Source organism: Macaca fascicularis, chromosome 2 (genome assembly GCF_037993035.2).
Source record: "Macaca fascicularis isolate 582-1 chromosome 2, T2T-MFA8v1.1".
NCBI lineage: Eukaryota > Metazoa > Chordata > Mammalia > Primates > Cercopithecidae > Macaca > Macaca fascicularis.
In genome coordinates, this window is record NC_088376.1 from 184,116,947 (window position 1) to 184,138,722 (window position 21,776).

The window sequence follows — 21,776 nt, forward strand, 5'->3', positions numbered from 1 at the left end:
AGGCATGGGCAAAGATTTCATGATGAAGATGCCAAAAGCAATTGCAACAAAAGCAAAAATTGACAAATGTGATCTAATTAAACTAAACAGCTTCTGCAAAGCAAAAGAAACTATTATCGAAGTGGACAGACAACCTACAGAATGGGAGAACGTTTTTGCAATCTACCCATTTGACAAAAGTCTAATATCCAGAGTCTACAAGGAACTTAAACAAATTTACAATTAAAAAAAAACTTCATTAAAAAATGGGCAAAAGACATGAAGAGACATTTCTCAGAAGAAGACATTCATGCACCCAACAAACGTATATAAAAATCTCAACATCATTGATCATTAGAGAAATGCAAATCAAAACCACAGTGAGATACTTTTTCACACCAGTCAGAATGGCTATTACAAAAAAGTCAAAAACAACAGATACCAGCAAGGTTGCAGAGAGCAAAAGGAATGCTTTACACTGTTGGTGGGAGTGTAAATTAGTTCAGCCCTTGTGGAAGACAGTATGACTATTCCTCGAAGACCTAAAGGCAGAAATATCATTTTATCCAGCGATCCCATTACTGGCTACATACCTAAAGGATTAGAAAGCACTGTATCATAAAGATACATGCACATGTATGTACACAGGAACACATGAGGGGAGGAACAACACACACTGGGGCTTGTTGGAGGGTGGGGATGGGAGGAGGGAGAGCATCAGGAAGAATACCTAAAGGATGTTGGGCTTAATATCTAGGTTGTGGGATGACCTGTGCAGCAAATCACCATGGCACATGTTTACCTGTGTAACAAACCTGAACATCCTGCACGTGTATCTCTGAACTTCGAAGTTGGAAAAAAAAATAAAGCATGAAGATTGGAAATGAAGCAATAAAACTCATTCTATGTATAGATGACGTGGTTATCTATGTAGAAAATCTAAAGGAAACTATATGTGAAAACCTGCTCCTAGGGTGAATGGGTGAGTTTAGCAAGGTTACAAGTCAGAAAAGCAACATATGAATACCAATTGTATTTCTAAATACTAGCAGTGAATGATCAGAAACCAACATTAGAAAGCAATACCATATTAACAGCTCTATGAAAATAAACTACTTAGGTATAAATCTAATAAGATGTATAGGATCTGTATGCTGAAAAGTATAAATGTTGATGAAATAACTTTTTAAAAAATCTAAATAAATGAAGAGACACACCATGTTTATAGATTAGAAGACTCAATATACCTAAGATATCTTTTCTCCTCAAATTGACCTATAGATGTAACATAATTCCAATTAAAATTCTGGCAGGATATTTGTAGATTTAGACAAGCTGATTTTAAAACTTACATGGAAAGGCAAAAGAACTGGAATGCTTCAAACAGTGACAAAGAAGAATAAAGTAGAAGACTCACACTACCCAATTTTAATCTCACTATAAAGTTACGGTAATCAGGAGACTGTTAGATTAACAAATAAATAAACACATAGATCAATGGAAAAGAATAGAGAGTCCAGGAATTTACTCACACAAATATGGCTTGACTTTTTACAAAGTTGTAAAGGCAGCCTCAATGGAGCAAGCAAAACCCTTTTAACAATTAGTGTTAAAACAATTGGACAACTATAGGCAAAGAATTGAACCTTGGCCTAAATCTCATACCTTATAAAAACAATTAACTCAAAATAGATCATATATATATGAATATAAAACAAAAACTATAAAACTTCTAGAATAAAACAGGAAAAACATCTTTATGGCTTTGACTTAGCCTAAGAATTCTTAGATATGACACCAAAAGCATGATTTCAGCCACCCAGCACATGGTCCTGTGTTCACTGCTAGTTTCCTATGATCTGAGAAACCCCAAGATGCTTTGCCAGCCCTGTATCATAAAGGTAAGTGGGAGATCCACAGGGAGGATGTCCAGATACCCCAGAGTCTGGGAAATGGTGCCTACATATTAGGAATTTAAGATCAGGGGACAAGATGTCCCACTAGACACAGCCAAGAAAACTCCCACTGAGACAGACCAGAATATTGAGTAGATTAGCATAATCTGAACAGATCTTCTGAGAGAATGCACTGAACGCTGATAGATAACCCAGTTGCCAGAGTTAAAGGGGGTGGAAGCTAGGAACGCCACACCAGGTCCAGGAATGGCTGCAGTGGAACAAAGCCATAGAGCACATCATCCAAGGTTCTCCATATTCCTCTAGGTAGCTCTGACCTGAACAGTCAGCCAGACCTGGAGAGAGCAGGGCTATCTTTCTCATAGAACCACAGCTAGTCTGATCTGCTTGCTTCTGTCTGCCAGCATCTCCTATAGTCTCTGCTTGGCTGTGACAGCACACAGAGCCTACCTCTCGAATGAGCCTACCTCAGGTACCCTACTCGAATGCTTTTGCCAGCAGCCACTGCCATACTGCTTTCTCTAGAGGCCCCTGCCACTCTGTTGGAGCACCTTCTGCCTTCAGCTCTCCCGCCACCCCTGCGGGAGCACTTCGCACGTGTGCCCCCCATCCCACACTGCACCTGATGGAGCACTGTTGCCAGTGGTTTGGGAGCAGCCTGGCCCCTCCAGCTCAGCCAGGGCTTGACCTCAAGGGATCAGAGGACAAAGCCATGGGCCTGGTTCCAGCCACTCAAGGTTAGGGCACACAAACCAGGAATGTGGAACTGAGTCCTGACCCTCAGAAAGCATACAAAAATGAGGCCATTCAACTATACCCAACTTGCACCACACAGTCAAACTCTCAAGGGCAATAAAGAACACAAAAATAAAAAGGCCCATTCAAAGGACAGCAACTTCAAAGGATAAAGGAACATTAGCCCTCAAAGATGAGAAAGAACCAGCACAGGAACTGTGGTAAGTCAAAAAGCCAGAGTGTTTTCTTACTGCCAAACAATCACACTAGCTTCTGCTCCACAGTGGTGATTTTTAACCTCCCCAGTGGTGGTTCTTAACCTGATTGAAGTGGGTGAAATGTCAGACATAGAATTCAGAATCTGGATAGCAAGGAAGCTCATCAAAATACAGGAGAAAGTTGAACAAGTAACAAGTTCAAGGAAAACAGTAAAATTCTCCACGATTTGAAAGGTAATATAACCATTTTAAGAAAAAAACCAAACTGAACTTCTGAAAGTGAAAAATTTGCTACAAGAATTTCAAAATACAATTAGAAGCATTAACAACAGACCAAGCTGAAGAAAGAATTTCAGCATGTGAAGACTGCTTCTTTGAAACAACACAGGCAGATGAAAATAGAGAAAAAAAAAAAAGAATAAAAAAAAGAGAACAAAATATCTGAGGAACATGGGGTTATATAAAAAAATCAAATCTATGACTCATTGGCATTCCTGAAAGAGGAGAAAGAGCAGGCAATATGGAAAACATACTTGAGGATATGAAAATTTTTTAATGAAAAAAATTTTTTAATGAAAAATTTTTCATATTTTACTGAAGACATTGGCATGAAAATTTAAGAAATTCAGAACCCCTGTGAGATACTATACAAGACAGCCATCTCCAAGACACATAGTCATCAGATTCTCCAAGGTCACCATGAAAGAAAAAAATCTTGAAGGCAACTATGAAGAAGGGGCAGGTCACTTACAAAGGGAACCCCATCAGGTTAACAGTGGACCTTAGAAATTCCAACCAAGAATTTCATACCTGGCCAAACTAAGCTTCATAAGTAAAGGAGAAATGAAATCCTTTTCAGACAAGCAAATGTTAAGGGAATTCATTACCACTAGACCTGCCTGATAAGAAGTCCTAAAGGGAGTGCGAAACAGAAATTAAAGAACAACACCTGCCACCACAAAACACCCTTAAGTACATAGCCCATTGACACTACAAAGGAATTCGGCAATCAAGTCTACATAACAACCAGCTAACAGCATGATGACAGAATCAAATCCTCACGTATCAATATTGACCTTGACTGTAAAGTGGCTAAATATCTAATTTAAAAGGCATAGAGTGGCAAGTTGAGTAAAGAAGTAAGACCCAACTGTCTGCTGTATTCAAGAGGCTCATCTCACAAGTAATAATACCCATAGGCTCAAAGAAAAGGGATGGAGAAAGATCTATCAGGCAAACTGAAAACAAAATAGAGCAGGCCAAGCATTGCTATTCTTATATCAGATAAAACAGGTTTTAAACCAATAATGATCAAAAAGGACAAAGAAGAATATTGCAAAAATATAAAGGGTTCAATACAACAAGAAGATTTTACTAGCCTAAATATATAAACACCCAATATTAGAGCAATCAGATTTATAAAACAAGTTCTTAAAGATATACAAAAGGATTTAGACAAACACACAATAATAGTGGGGAATTTCAACACCCCACTGACAGTGTCAGATCATTGAGGCAGAAAACTAACAAAGATATTTGGAACTTAAACTCAACATTGACCAGTTGGACCTGGAAATTTACAGAATACTCCATCCAAAAAAAACAGAATATACATTATTCTCATCTGCACATGGCACATTACTTTAAGATTGACCATATGGTCAGCCATAAAGCAAGTGTCAACAAATTTTTAAAAAGCACTGAAATCATACCAACTACAGTCCTGGATCACAGCTGAAAAAAAAACAGAGATCAATACTAAGAAAATCTATTAAAACTATACAATTATTTGGAAGTTAAGCAACCTGCTTCTAAATGACTTTTGGGTAACAAACAAAATTAAGGAAGAAATCAAAACATTTCTGGAAACTAATGAAAATAGACACAATATATCAGACTATTTGAGACACAGCTGACACAAATAACACAGTGTTAAGAAGAAAGTTCATAGCTCTAAACATCTACATTAAGAAGTTACAAAGATCTCAGGAAAAGAAAACAAGAGCAAACCAACCCCAAAGTGAGCAGAATATATGAAATAACAAAAGTCAGAGCTGAACTCAATAAAACTGAAATGCAAAAATTTATATAAAAGATCAATACAACCAAAAGTTGGTTCTTCTAAACATTAAACACGATTGATAGACGGTTAGTTTGATTAATGAAGACAAAAAGAGAGAAGATCCCTTAGCAAAAACTCTACAAGCCAGAAGAGATTGGGGGCCAATATTCAACATTCTTAAAGAAAAGAATTTTCAACCAAGAATTTCATATCCCACCAAACTAAGCTTCATAAGTGAAGGAGAAATAAAATCCTTTACAGACAAGCAAATGCTGAGAGATTTCATCACCACCAGGCCTGCCCTACAAGAGCTCCTGAAGGAAGCACTAAACATGAAAAGGAACAACTGGTACCAGCCACTGCAAAAACATGCTGAATTGTAAAGACCACTGATTCTAGGAGGAAACTGCATCAACTAATGAGCAAAATAACCAGCTAACATAACAATGACAGTATCAAATTCACACATAACAATATTAACCTTAAATGTAAATGGGTTAAATGCTCCAATTAAAAGACAGACTGGCAAATTGGATAAAGAGTCAAGACCCATCAGTGTGCTGTATTCAGGAGAACCATCTCATGTGCGGAGACACATATAGGCTCAAATTAAGGGACAGAGGAAGATCTACCAAGCAAATGGAAAACAAAAAAAGGCAGGGTTTGCAATCTTAGTCTCTGATAAAACAGACTTTAAACCAATAAAGATCAAAAGAGACAAAGAAGGCCATTACATAATGGTAAAGTGATCAATTCAACAAGAAGAGCTAACTATCCTAAATATATATGCACCCAATACAGGAGCACCCAGATTCATAAAGCAAGTCCTTAGAGACCTACAAAGAGACTTAGACTCCCACGCAATAATAATGAGAGACTTTAACACCCCACTGTCAACATTAGACAGATCAACGAGACAGAAAGTTAACAAGGATATCCAGGAATTGAACTCAGCTCTGCACCAAGTGGACTTAATAGACATCTACAGAACTCTCCACCCCAAATCAACAGAATATACATTCTTCCCAGCACCACATCGCACTTATTCTAAAATTGACCACATAGTTGGAAGTAAAGCACTCCTCAGCAAATATAAAAGAACAGAAATTATAACAAACTGTCTCTCAGACCACAGTGCAATCAAACTAGAACTCAGGACTAAGAAACTCACTCAAAACCACTCAACTACGTGGAAACCGAACAACCTGCTCCTGAATGACTACTGGGTACATAATGAAATGAAGGCAGAAATAAAGATGTTCTTTGAAACTAATGAGAACAAAGACACAACATACCAGAATCTCTGGGACACATTCAAAGCAATGTGTAGAGGGAAATTTATAGCACTAAATGCCCACAAGAGAAAGTAGGAAAGATCTAAAATTGGCACCCTAACATCACAATTAAAAGAACTAGAGAAGCAAGAGCAAACACATTCTAAAGCTAGCAGAAGGCAAGAAATAACTAAGATCACAGCAGAACTGATGGAGATAGAGACACAAAAAACCCTTCAAAAAATCAGTGAATCCAGGAGCTGGTTTTTTGAAAAGATCAACAAAATTGATAGACCACTAGCAAGACTAATAAAGAAGAAAAGAGAGAAGAATCAAAGAGACATGATAAAAAAAATGATAAAGGGGATATCACCACCAATCCCACAGAAATACAAACTACCATCAGAGAATACTATAAACACCTCTATGCAAATAAACTTGAAAATCTAGAAGAAATGGATAAATCCCTGGACACATACACCCTCCCAAGACTAAACCAGGAAGAAGTTGAATCCCCGAATAGACCAATGACAGGCTCTGAAATTGAGGCAAAAACGAATAGCCTACCAACCAAAAAAAGTCCAGGACCAGACGAATTCACAGCTGAATTCTACCAGAGGTACAAGGAGGAGCATTCTTACACACTAATAACAGACAAACAGAGAGCCAAATCATGAGTAAACTCCCATTCACAATTGCTTCAAAGAGAATAAAATACCTAGGAATCCAACTTACAAGGGATGTGAAGGACTTTTTCAAGGAGAACTACAAATTACTGCTCAACGAAATAAAAGAGGACACAAACAAATGGAAGAACATTCCATGCTCATGGATAGGAAGAATCAATATCGTGAAAATGGCCATACTGCCCAAGGTAGTTTATAGATTCAATGCCATCCCCATCAAGCTACCAATGACTTTCTTCACAGAATTGGAAAAAACTACTTTAAAGTTCATATGGAACCAAAAAAGATCCTGCGTTGCCAAGACAATCGTAAGTCAAAAGAACAAAGCTGGATGCATCACGCTACCTGACTTCAAACTATACTACAAGGCTACAGTAACCAAAACAGCATGGTACTGGTACCAAAACAGATATACAGACCAATGGAACAGAACAGAGCCCTCAGAAATAATACCACACATCTAATACCACACATCTACAACCATCTGATCTTTGACAAACCTGAGAAAAACAAGAAATGGGGAAAGGATTCCCTATTTAATAAATGATGCTGGGAAAACTGGCTAGCAATACGTAGAAAGTTGAAACTGGATCCCTTCCTTACACCTTATACAAAAATTAATTCAAGATGGATTAAAGACTTAAATGTTAGACCTAAAACCATAAAAACCCTAGAAGAAAACCTAGGCAATACCATTTAGGACATAGGCATGGGCAAGGACTTCATGACTAAAACACCAAAAGCAATGGCAACAAAAGCCAAAGCTGACAAATAGGCTCTAATTAAACCAAAGAGCTTCTGCACAGCAAAAGAAACTACCATCAGAGTGAACAGGCAACCTACAGAACGGGAGAAAATTTTTGCAATCTACTCATCTGACAAAGGGTTAATATCCAGAATCTACAAATAACTTAAACAAATTTACAAGAAAAAAACAAACAACCCCATCAAAAAGTGGGCAAAGGATATGAACAGAAGCTTCTCAAAAGAAGACATTTATGCAGCCAACAGATACATAAAAAAATGCTTATCATCACTGGCCATCAGAGAAATGCAAATCAAAACCACAATGAGATACCATCTCACACCAGTTAGAATGACAATCATTAAAAAGTCAGGAAACAACAGGTCCTGGAGAGGATGTGGAGAAACAGGAACACTTCTATACTGTTGGTGGGACTGTAAACATGTTCTTACTTTTTTTTTCTGGAAAGCATTTCATCTTTCACAATTAAATATTAAATTAAGTTTGCCATTTTTATAGTCGCCTTTTATCAGGTTAAGTATATTCCCTTATAGTCTGAGTTTGCTGAGTTTTTATAAAACTCATAAATATTGAAAATTAATTTTTTAAAGTATAAAACTCATGAATGTGAATATTAAATTTTTCAAATGCTTTTGCTGTGTCAATTGTTATGATCATGTGGTTTTCCTTTTTAATCTCTAACATAATGAATTAAATTGATTTATTTTCAAACATTAAATCAACTTGGCACTCATGTAATTAACCTCACTCAGTAATTAACCTCACTCATGAAATTAACCTCACTATTTTACATATGGCTGAATTCAATTTACTAATATTTTATTGAGCATTGTGTATATGTTCATGTGGAATATTGCTCAATAGTTTACTTTCTTTCTTGTAATGTCTTTACCAGATTTTGGCATCAAATTAGTGCTGATCACATAAAATGAATTGGAAAGTGTTCTCTCTTCTATTTTCTGGAAGAGGTTTTATAGAATTAGTATTAGTTATCCTTTAAAAGCCTGGAAGAATTCACCAGTGCAGCTGTCTGTGCCTGGAGGTTTTTTTTGGGGGGGAAGGAGAAGGTTAAATTATAAGTACAAATTCTTTAATAGTTATGAAGCTATTCAGATTATATATTTCATATTGAGTGAGTTGTGGTAGTTTGTGCTTTTTGAGGCATTTATTCATTTCAACAAACTGTCAAGTTTACGTGTAGAATTGTTTGTAATATTTACTTACTACTCTTATGATGTCTGAAAGGTCTATAATCACATGCCCTGTTTCATTCCTAATGTGAGTAATTTAAATTTTTTTTTAAATGTTTTTAGTCGTTTAGAGGTATATTAATTTTGTTGACCTTTACAAATAACCAGTTCTTTGCTTCACTGATTTTCTCTATTGTTTTTCTGTTTTCTTTTTCTTTTTTTTTTTTTTTTTTGAGACAGAGTCTTGCTCTGTCACCCATGCTGGAGTGCAGTGGCCGGATCTCAGCTCACTGCAAGCTCCTCCTCTCGGGTTCACGCCATTCTCCTGCCTCAGCCTCCCGAGTAGCTGGGACTACAGGCGCCCACCACCTCACCCGGCTAGTTTTTTGTATTTTTTAGTAGAGACGGGGTTTCACCATGTTAGCCAGGATAGTCTCCATCTCCTGACCTCGTGATCCGCCCGTCTTGGCTTCCCAAAGTGCTGGGATTACAGGCTTGAGCCACCGTGCCCGGCCTGTTTTTCTGTTTACAAGATTGTTGATTCTGTTTTATTACTTCCATCTTCTGCTTGTCTGGGGAGTATCTCGCTATTGTTTTTCCAGTTTCTTTAGATAGAAAGTTCAGTTATTAATTTGAGACTTTTTATTTTCTAAAGTAAGCATTTAGTACTATAAATTTCCCTCTCAGCACTGATTTCACGCATTCCATAGATTTAGATATATTATAATTTTATTTTCATGGAACTCATTGTATTTTTTAAGTTTCCTTTACGATGTAGCAGCATGGCAGACACTAGCTGCCAGGGCTGTTTGATTCACACTTATGACTTATATAAGAAATAAAATTATGTAAAACATCCTGGTAATTTTTCCTTGATATTAAGATTATGTTTACCTTAAAAAGTTTATTCTCTATAATTATTTTTACATAAGTTGTGGAAATAAAAATGAAGAGTATAAAACTTAAATGATGTTAACCCATATGAAATTATACTGTTTTACTTATTTAATATACAAAAGCATTAGTCTTCTGTGGTTCAATCTAATAATTCTTAGAATTTGATACATATGGTTCTCCTTTAATTATTGCTTCTCAATATCTCATTTTAGGAATTAGGGTAACAAAGAAAGACAAAAATTTGTGGTGTATATCAGAGTCAGGGCTAGATGAGGCCTTGTGACTCTTCTAAGACTTCTAGATTTAAAAAAAAAAATTGAATTATTGGCTTAGCACAGTAGCTCACACCTATAATCTCAGCACTTTGGGAGGCCAAAGTGTGAGAATTGCTAGAGCTCAGGAGTTCAAGACCAGCCCGGCCAACATAGGGAGATGCCCAAATCTACGAAAAATATAAAAATTATCCAGGTATGGTGGTACACACCTGTAGCCCCAGCTACATGGGAGGCTGAGGTAGGAGGGTAGCTTGATCTTAGGAGGTCGAGGCTGCAGTGAGCCATGATCATACCAGTCCACTTCAGCCTAGATGATAGAATGAGATCCTGACTCACATAAATAAATAAATAAATAAATAAATAAATAAATAAATAAATCTTTTCTCTCTCTCTCTCTCTCTTTTTTTTTTTTTTTTTTTTTTTTTGAGATGGAGTCTTGCCATGTTGCCCACATTTGTGCGATCTCTGCTCACTGTGACCTCTGCCTCCTGGGTTCAAGCAGTTCTGCCTCAGCCTCCAGAGTAACTGAGATTATAGATGTGCACCACCATTCCCAGCTAATTTTTGTATTTTTAATAGAGATGGGGTTTCCCCATGTTGGCCAGGCTGGTCTCAAACTCCTGACATTAGATGATCCGCCCACCTTGGCCTCCCAAAGTGCTGGCATTACCGGCATGAACCACCTTGGCCAGTCAATAAATTCTTAAGACCAGGTTAAAGGAGACAGATGCAGCCTCGACTAGCTAGTTCAAGTTTTCTAGAGTGTCCAAGAAGTTATTTAGACACAAATATCAGAATGAGCATGAAGACAATGCCAAAGATGAGGCCTCAGGCAAAGGCTACTTGTTGCATCTCTAGTTACAGGCCATACTCTAGTATGTTCTAAAGAGGGTAACTTACAGAATCAGCTACATGAAAATCTGTTTTTGTGGCTCACAGTTAAAAACATTGGACAATGTTTTTAACTGTGTTTGTAAAGCAGAGATAATAGTGCCTAACTTGTAGTATTGTTGCAGAGATCTAGCAATATAACACCTGGGAAGGCCTGGGGCAAATTAGGGAACCAGTATATGTTAATTTCTTTCTTCCTTAGTCTCTAAGGAAATTGCTGCTCTGGAAGACCCTAGAGTTAGAGGAGTGGTGCATATTAATGGTTCAGGCATGGACTTTCAATCACAGTGCTATGTTCAGACCTTGTATTAGTCCGTTCTCATGCTGCTATGAAGAAATACCTGAGACTGGGTAATTTATAAAGGAAAGAAGTTGAATTAACTCTCAGTGGCGCATGGCTGGGGAGGACTCAGGAAACTTACAATTATGGCAGAAGGCACCTCTTCACAAGGCAGCAGCAGAGAGAATGAGAGTGTAATGGAGGGGAAAGCCCCTTTTAAATCCATCAGATCTCATGAGAACTCACTCAGTATCATGAGAACAGCCTGGGGAAAACTGCCCCCATGATTCAATTGTCTCCAACTGATCCCACCCTTAAAACATGGAGATTATTACAATTCAAGGTGAGATTTGGGTAGGGACACGGAGCCAAATCATATCAGACCTCATTAGCCATGTGACCAATGGCAAATTATGTAACTACTTGATATTTCAGTTTTTCTTCTATGAAAGGATTTATCAGTACTGTGTATCTCCTAGGTTGTTGAGAAGATTAAATGAGTCAATATATGTAATGCGCTTAGAACACTGCTCTGCAAATAGCAAGCACTAGTGTACGTGCTATTTTATTAGTGGCATCGCAAAACTGATTCGGATCAAAAATTTCATTTTGAAGGTAATCATGGAGTTGGGAGAGGAAGGAGAAGGTGGATGAGAAAGAGAAGGAGGAGGGAAAAGGAGAAAGAAGAGGAGGGGCAAGTAGGAAGAGAAGAAGAAGAAAAGGAGAAGAGAAAAGAAGGAGGAAGAGGAGAGAGGCATGAGGAGAAGAGGAGGAGGAAGGGGGAGAGAGGAGATGTAAAAGAGAAGAGAGAGAAGATAAAATAAATACATATTTAAAACAGCCCCTTTCTTTGTCTAAGAAGCTGGGAAGAATAGTACTAACACTGTGGCAGACAGGACACTTGCTACATCAAATATTTCTAGTAATGAAATCTTAAAGCTTCTTTTTTGTTTGTTTTGTTTTTTGAGACAGGATCTTGCTCTGTCACCCAGACTGGAGTGCAGTGGTGCAATCTCAGCTCACTGCAGCCTCCACCTGCCAGACCTGGGTTATCCTCCCACCTCAGCTTCCTGAGTAGCTGGGACCACAGGCACATGCCACCACGCCCAGCTAATTTTTGTATTGTTTGCAGAGACAGGGTTTGGCCATGTTTCCCAGGCCGGTCTCAAACTCCTGGGCTCAAATCATCCTCTCACCGTGGCCTCCCAAAGTGCTAGGATTACAGGCATGAATCACACCTGGCCTCTGAGAATATTTTTATTGTTTGCTTTTGAAGAATAAAAGCAGGTAATAAGGAACATCCAGAGAAATTAACCAATGAGAATACAGGTAAAATGGTGAGAAAAAAGAGAGAGGGAAGTTGCTATGCAGCAATGCCACGGCCATTGTGGATTTCATTTCAGGGAGGATAAACTATGAGTGACAGATAATCACTTCATTTACTTTAGGTCTCTGAAGATAAGATAATCCTTCATGCAAAAGTATCTTTGAGGAGCTTAGTGATTTTTCCCCTTAATGGATTAATGTCTGCATAGTACACATTGTAATAATTGGTTTTGCTTTGTCTCCTAAATGTATGACCTTATGACTTTCTTTTTAATAATTGTTGGCAGCTAGCTCTGCATGACAGCATTGAACACAAATACCACTGATGATGATGAATGGATTGAGGAATGCGGAATGCATTGTACCAAAAGGGTAAGACATTATGTCTATGTAATTGCTTCATCTCCGTTAGGATATACAAAGTTCAAAGAAATGTGAACACAGATGACTCACAAGACATGTTCTTTAGGGTGACCCAGAATGCATTTCTCTGATTACATTAACCTTTTCTCCCTTCTGCACTTATCACAGGTGCACTTGCTGTACAGGGCATCTTGACAGGGTGCTCAGCCACTTAACTTTCCCACTTTTATTTATTACAATATTTTCCCAAAGACAGCACTCAAAAACACTAAAGTGGCAGGAAAACATTCATTCGAAATTGAGTTTCCAACATTTTTTCAAAATACATATTAAGCAGTTTATATGTTTCATCATAAATATTATTCTTTCATATTTTGTTTGCAATATTGCCCATCAGTTTGTACTAATAAGAGTTTTGAAAAGCCTATGCTAATTTGGTATTTTCTAGTTAACAACTGTGTGAGAGACATTTTGCGGGGCGGGGAGGGGGGTGGCTAACCTGTCTTTGTAAAGCCAGATTCTTAAAACGGTCTTGTTGGAATGGTATTCTAATTGATATAATTTTCCAACAAAAAGAGTGTTCAACAAATAGTGATTCAAATACTTGAAACTTCTATTGCCTGAGAGCTCACTACTTAATGACGTAGCCCTGACTATTGTCTTTGAACATTTTGAAGACTTTGAATATTTAGATGATTCTCTCTGGTCTTAAGATATTAACTCTGTAATCTCACAATCTATGCCTCTTCCTTGTGATGATTCTTGGAATATCTGAAAGCTGGCATTACAAGCCCTCTTTGCCAAGCTTTTGTCTCCCCTCATGAGAAGTGGTCACTGGACTGAAGAAAATGTTGGCAAATGTCCTAGACATCTTGAGCCTGACAAAATTCGTCATGAACTCTGACACCAGACTTAAAGTATTCCAGCATAGTCCTATGGGTCAAAGTAATTAGAATATGAAAAAATATTCATTTTCTGTCTCCTGAACCATAGGTTTTTTTTTTGTCAGAAGACTGCTTCCTTTTTAGAAGCAGCTTACTTATCTGCTGTTCAAATCCAGATTACTACCAACTAAAATGCCTTGTTCTTTTTTATATAGACCATTATATAGTCACAGCCTTCCCGCTGTCATTTTCTATCCCTTGTTTTAGCAAACTAAAGAATCCATTCTATTATATCATGCTAAAGGCCTTCAATACATAATGATTAAGAGCAAGTACTTTAGATCCAGTCTACTCAGGCTCAAAACTTAACTCTATCATTTCCTTGCTATGTGGCCTTGGGCAAGTGACTTGATGTCTCGATGCACCACTCCTCATCTGTGAAATAAGAATCAAATGAACTAATTTATGTAAATCACATAGAAGAGTGGATATAGTGAGCACTAGATAAGTGTTTCCGGCTATTATTTTGTGTTCCGCTATTTCCCCCAGCATTGTGTCTTCTGCAGACTAGAATACTATGCTCTCTATGCAGTAACCCAAGTGATTGATAAAAAGGCAAACAGTATAGTAGCAAGGACAGACTCACAGAATTCCTCTCAGGTTTCTCTTTGAGTTCCAAGAGTAGACATTTTCCTATCTTTCTGTCTGAAATGTTGGAAGAAGCACCTTCACATAGTCATAGCGGGGTCTATAGAGATAGCAGCACAGCAGATCTCGCCATGAGAGGGCTACAGATTATCCTCCTCATCCTCCCAAGTTGTTCATAACCTAAAGTGGTATAGAGAGCATTTGAAAGTACCTGTGGGTTCTGAGTGGGGTTTCAGGAGAGTCCTCTGGAGAGAAAGCAAGATGATATGCCTATTTAGGGCTGTGCAGTCTGGACAAAGAATGCATGTCAGTAAGAGCCAGGGTACATAGTGCACCACTAAAGTTTGGACTTGGATTTATTTGTGTCTTTGCAGGTTGTAGAGGCAGGGGTGGAGCATGAGTTGGGTTGTTGTCCACACACCGTACCATTGCCAATGCAGCTGGAGCACTATAGTCACCCATGCAAACACCAAAACAGAACGATCACTTCTAGATCAAAAGGCTAGCCAGTGGCACCATAGATCAAGACCTAAAAGCAGACATCTCCCTCCCTAGTGATGTCTTGAGACAGCTGCATTACAGACCTTCTCAATTACATTTTTTGTATGCTTCAGCTTTTCTGAACTATTGTGATTCCATAAAATGTATACACTGCGTAACTAAACACCTCACACATACACACTCTAGCTTTCCCACCCCTCCTTCTTTTTATATTGTAGTGCTCTTTTATTCTCTTACCACTATGGAAGGGTTTGGGGCACTCCTACAACTACCTCAAAGAGAAAAGCTAGTTACTTAAGCACTATAGATGAGGTAAAGTACACAAATACATCATATTATCTAGTTATGCTGAAATACTTTTTAAACCCTAATTAGGTCATTAAGTATTCGCTAAGATGTCTCTTTTTTAATGCAGTGTAAACCACTGGCTTCCAAACTTTTGGAGCTATTTGGATATGTTTGGCTGCAAGTGACATAAAACCTTATTCAAGCTTATTTAAATAAGAACATTTATTAGCTCGCAGGAGAGGACGCCCAGACATAGTTCAGGCTTCAGAACATTGTTGAACCAGTGGCTCAACAATGTCATGAAGATTCTAGTTATCTTCCTCTCTTTGCTTTTCCATCTATAGTGTCAGATTCCTCACCTCATATTGTAGGTTGGTTTCCAGGCTGGGCTACATGCTTCCTCAGACACACGCATTTGGAGGAAGGGCAGCTTTTCTCTCTCAAGGGTGAGGGGGAAAAGCTGGGTGATGGGTACGTCAGGTTTATTCTTCTATTCTTTCTGAATTTGAAGCAATTTTTGCAAAAGAGCATGGAGTTACCCTTAGATCAAGTATGCTCCCCCAAAACTGATATCAATTCTCAAAACTATATTGCTGACATACGATGGGCAAGCCATGAAATGAGTACTGGAAAGTTAACTACCAGAACCAGAAGAATCAGACACTCTTGTTGAATCTGAAAAAATCAATGGAATCTGCTCCCAGAAAATACAAATATATACCAAATTTTGCACTCAACTTCAGGAGGTTCACAAAGCCTCCTAAAGCACACTTAGAGCTCCCCCCAGAGTCTATGAACTTCAAGGCTATAAACCCAACAAGGCTATAAACTGACCCACGGGGCACAATAATTCTAACAGTATGTCTTTCTTTTCACTCTAGGTCCAGACATTGCCACAAGTCTCACTTTGAGTCTCAGAGGAGCAAGGCCATCATGTAGAAGCCAGGTTGCTCTTTGATCTCAACCTGGTCAATGAAATCAGCTGCTGATATCTCTTCGCAGGCCCCAGCTTTATTCTTTTTGCTTCCTATATTGTGTACTCTTCTTTCAGCTCTCCACACACTCCACAGACCTCAACATATACAGACCCATCCAGTTTTCAGGTCACACTGACCCTTCCTTTCTCTTTGCCTTAGCTTACTTCTTAGTTTCTGCAGCTTGCATCAGAATATTCTAGATTCTAAAGTACAGATTTATTAAGTGTTTACTATGGAGTAGGGTTGCTAGTAGGTATTTTGCCTATATTAAATTGCTAAATGTTGACGACAACTTCATAGGGAAAGGAATATTTACATTGTTCTAAGATGAGGAAGTCATTCTACACAGACATTAGTTACCAAAAGATAGAATTGGGATTTGAACCCAGGCCCTCCTGACTCTAGATTATAATGCTCTTTCCACAGTTTCACCACATCCCTAGACTTTCTGTCTTTCCCTTAGTTACTTCTGTGCATTACAAAAAAGATACCAACTTTCCAAAGAAGTTTTTGTCAACTGCCTCTTAGCATTTTAAAAATTTCAGATCTCACATTTATATAAAGCCATGAAAATATCAACTTTTGATATAGAGCTCATCCTTCAATTCACACTTGCCCTATGGGAGGGGAGTATTTCATACTTTTTTTAAATTAATGCTCCTAAAAACGGGAGTTTTTTGTTTCATCTCATTTTTTTTTCTTTTCCTCTCTTGCTTCTGGGAAGATCTTAATTTGACCCAATAACTGAAAATATTTTGGTATATGATTTTTAAGCAAAAGACACAATAGTTTTCTTTCTTCTTTTTAGTTATCTAAACATTATCTGTTTTAGTGCCTCTTTGAAACACTCCTCTAGTTTTTCTAATCTTATTTATATAACTAGTCATCTTCTCCACATTCCAGTCAGGGGAGTAGAATCACAGACAGAAACAATCTTCTACAATGCTGTGATTGTGACAAGAGACAGAGCTCTTTTTTCAAGGCTGCTAGCTTAAAGTAAATTTAATCATACTGCAGTTCTGTGATGTTGATAACAAAATCAAATACCTTCTCCTTGCATCAAAAAATAGCCTGGTATTTATTACATGTATACAAACAACACCTAGAAAATTGGATATGGCACACATGTATGTAGGAATGAAACGGCAAACTAAAGCTTGAGTGTCTTCACAGTCCTGGGACTAGACCTTAATAGAATGACAAAGTTACAGAGAAAAGTGGGGCTTTGTAGATAGATAGAAAATGGCTAGGGTAATATCAAAATTAGTTAGTAACTGGTATAGCACAGGTCCTTATCAGATGCCAACCTCAGTCCCTGTGCAGAGGCCTAGAATCCTCCAACCATGCTATAGGTTGCCAGATTAGATGCTAGACAGTAAGGAGATCTGTAGAGGAAGAGCCACAGTGGTGAGGGCACACTTGGGGAAAACAGAACAATGACTATTTACTTACTGAATGAAAATATTCCAAAACTCTAGTATCTGCCCTTTATGGTATAAATCTACTGCATATCAGTTGTAAGAAAAAGGGTCAGAGATTAGATGCCCCAAAGTCCCCAGAAAAGTCTCAGTTTATACTTGATATTCCAGTGTTATTAGCAAAAGCTCCTTTTTAAGACAATCACGTTTGCTTTTTGTGCCTTTATATTAGGATGACCATATATCTCAAAGTGTCTCTGATTGGACAATATATTATATAGTCACCCTAATACAAGGACAAAAAGACAAAATATGATTCTCCCTGAATAAAAACACATAGACAGGGGAAGACCTTGACATCCAGAAGAATAAAAAAATGGCAACACAGGGAAACTTTCCCTACTAATTCTTAACAAAGACTGTGGGTATATGAATGCCAGTGTTCAGTGTAATCTAGGGAGTCAAGGACACAGTTGAAGACAGCCCAAGATAACAGAGCTGCCAAGGAACCCCACTGCCATGCTCCAGGAAAAGTAAGAGCCAGAGGAAAGACAGAAGACAAACACAGGGAAACTTGGCAAAGAGACTCTTCAGCCACAATAAGCAAAACAAAAGACAACCCAAAGAACGGACAGGACTGCCTTGTATGGCCATGGAAGTTGTGCACTACCCAGCAACAGAAATTTTATTTCCTCCATTAGACTATGACACGAATGCCATTCCCTAGAACTGAACAGTGCATTAGCATATGTGGCAGTCTCAAAACTAGCATTGTCTCAGCTCCCATGTGCCTGCACATTGACCTAATTTTTTATACAAATTTTCCATTAACTAAATTTCTTTTCTGAAACCCATCTATACAATAATTCAGATGATATATTCAGGATTGTTATTCAGAGTTATGTGCAAACAATTCCATGGTATTAATTACTTGGTAATTTTGAAGAAGAGTAATCCCTTTATCCCACAGTCAAAGAAAAAAGTAAGTCATAGACGGCATTTTCAAAATAAGGCAGATAAAGCAGTGAACAAAGATTCATTAAGGATTCTTCCACACTGTGGAGCTATTCACAAAGTTCCTACACTTACCAGTTCACTCTATCTCTATCACTACCTTTGTATAATACTTTTTTGCTTGACCAGGAGTGCAATTAAGGACCATTACATGTTATATAGTGGGCAAAGATAATCAAAGAGATTGCAGTTATTATGATCTTTATATCATTAAAACAGAGATCTTTTAAGTCACTATGGGAAATAAAGATGTCTTAGTATATTCCAAACTCTTTCACAGAAAGTAAGTACAAATAAAAAATTCACATTTACATTATACTCCCAAATTGCAATGTCTTCAAGTTTTACCTTCCTTGCTGGAACTAAATGGAGAAATAAAATGTTTCTCTGACAGAAAGGTCAGAGGTGGTTGAATTAAAATGCAAATGAGGAATCAAAGCAACCTCAATAATATTTTGACAGCTGTTGGAAGTTGAAAAAATTAATATAGTTTTCATGGTAGCTAGTGACTCCTAAGACAATACTTTGTATGTGTCTACCTTCATGCCTTTGTCCATGCCATTTGCTTCTTTGATAGTGTCCTAAACTTTCAACTTGCTAAAATCCTGTCCATTCTTCATGGCCTCCTCTGTGAAGATTTCCAGATCCTTCCAATAAAATGCAATTATCTCCATCCATTACATCTATACCTATTTCATGGTATGCACTGGACTCTACTTTGTATTATATATATTTGGATGCTTATCTAATCATCTCTAATAAGTTTCTTCAGGGAAGAGTCATTACTTATTCATGTTTATTTTCTACTACAGTATTGAAGACAATATGTTAGACATTTTTAAAATTGCTTAACATTTATTTAATTAAATTAGGGAATAGGGAATAACAGTCATACATAACTCCATACTCAGTATCCATGAAAGAGACTATTGTACCAACTCATAACTAAGTCTTTTCAATAAAAAGTTCTTTTAAAGTCTCCTACCATCTTCCACAAGATGTTCTGGACCCTTGTGGTTTTCTCTGTGGCTCTGAGGGGTCTGGGGTTGGATTTTGTGTCCCTGAAGATGATGGTGTGCTGCCAGAGGGTAGTTGTGTGCTTCCAGAGCAGAGACAGTAGATTCACAAAAAGGTGAAGATGTTAGCTTGCCATATCCAAAGCAATCATCGAGCCTACTGCCTAGAGTGAACAAGATTTGGGTGATACTGTCTCCTCTAGAAGCTATCAATTACTGGGTGCTGTTGGAAGGTTTGGTCCAATTTTCATGGGGCGGCAGGGGAGGGAGAGCTGTAATTCCAGAGTCATCTATGTGGCTCCAAAAGCAAGGAAAATTAATACATCTCTGATCTTCGGAATTTAGCAACTGTCATGAAGTAAAAACTATGCTGCAGCCCCTAAAGTTGCCAGTAGTGAAAGGTTATACTAAGATCCACCAGTGGTTGAGAAGAAATGCCATCAGGACCCAGTTCACTTTGTTGTAACATTCTAGTATTATTACTCAGAAAACTGCATGTTTTTATGTGGACAAACTGGCTTAGTAAAAATGAGCCTGCTGTTTCTTGACTAGCTTGGCACCAAGTCAGTACATGCTCTTGCCCCACCAAGAAGGTAGCTGTTAAAAGGCAAATGGGGTCTTCAGACTACAGGGATACAGGATGGAAGTATCCACTGATCAAGTCAGGCTCACTGAGACTCATGGCAGGCTCAAGACCAAAATTAAGCAGTGTGAATAGTATGGCATGCAGGATGTTCCAGAATCTCAGTGAAATTTCAGAACAGCCTATTATTTTTTAAGTACACACTATGCCCTGGTCTTTGAAATTGTGAAAGCAGGATGGAAAAAGTTTAATATATAGACATTCATTTATTTGCTTCCCAGTCTCATTTTCAGCTCTGATTCTCAAATTCTAGCTCTTCTGCCCGATGTTCCCTCAACTTATAAAACTGTAGCCCTTGTCCTTATTGACAGATACCATTTTAATTCTTCTAATGTCACTTTAACATCATTTTTAGGGAAGGAAGAGGGAATAAACATTTGTGGTTAATCCCCCATAATTAGCTAGAAATTAATGTCTCAGATTCTTTGAAGCTTGGGAGTCTACATTAGGCAAATTTGAGGAATGCTGATACATTCTCTACATACAAAATTCAACCCCAGCTAAACTCCGGGACCTGGGCTTGTATGTCTTTCAAAATATTCAGGACATTAATTTTTAAATGAAATATTAGAAAATACAAGAGATAAAATGAGTATTCACTAACATCGTTTTGAAAACAGCCATTTGTACCAAATGACAATTTTATGACCACAAAAATGCACTTGTATTAGGTATTTACCTTGTTACCTGTTGGTAGCAAGCTTTGGAAAGAACCTTGATTGATGCAAGCAAAATTTCCAAAACAACCCAGTTGAGACCTAGCCTAATCACTGAACCAGTGCCCATAGTTGTGAGTAATTATACTCGCCTCACTGAGATGCCATGAGACATCAATAATACATGTCGGGGAAATGTCCAGCAGAGGTTGATGCTCACTAATCATGAAGCCCCTTCTCCTTCTCTTCTGGCCAAGGTTGCTGAGCTTGGGAAGTGACCCAGTATTAGAGTATATGATTCTTCATTTGCTACAAGAGAATACCTCATCTAGGTCACCAACAGCCTTCTGAGGAATCCTGAGGAAACTGTGTGCAACTAATTCCTGCAACAAGAATCCCATACCCACTGTGACAGGCGATCTTTTTGCCCAAGACAGAGGAGCCCATTAAGCAAGCATCACGTTTGACCTGTTCCCGGGGTTTAGACACTATCTGCAGCCTGGCTTGCTGCCCGTTGCTCCTTCTGGCTGTGAATCAACATTGTGGCAGAGAGGGCACTGGGTCAGCTACATTCCATTAATGGATCAAAGTGTTTCATTTAGATTCCTACAGCAAAGGAGAAGGAATATGGATGATATGCAGCCTGGGATGGACAAAAGCTTTGTTGGTCAAAACAGACATATAGAATTTTTAAATTCTATATGTAAATAGAAAAAATCTGACAAAGCCAAAGCCCCTGATGAATTTACACAATATGGTTGCCATAATTAAATCTTCCAACCAATTGGTTCTCAATATTTTTCCCCCCACTATTCAAGGAGGCCACAGGGGCTATCAGGGGCTATCAGGACTTATAAAATCCCCATCAAGTGA

General features: G+C 38.0%; 1 long non-coding RNA gene across 1 annotated transcript in view; it reads left to right on the top strand.

Annotated features, from left to right (window-relative positions):
* The window catches only part of LOC102146878 (uncharacterized), a 68,723-nt gene extending 49,138 nt beyond the window's left edge, over positions 1-19,585 (top strand). The window contains exons 3-4 of the long non-coding RNA XR_274973.5: positions 12,783-12,867; positions 16,061-19,585. This is a non-coding gene — a long non-coding RNA (uncharacterized lncRNA). The remainder of the gene's footprint in view (positions 1-12,782; positions 12,868-16,060) is intronic.
* The last annotated feature ends 2,191 nt before the right edge of the window (positions 19,586-21,776 follow it).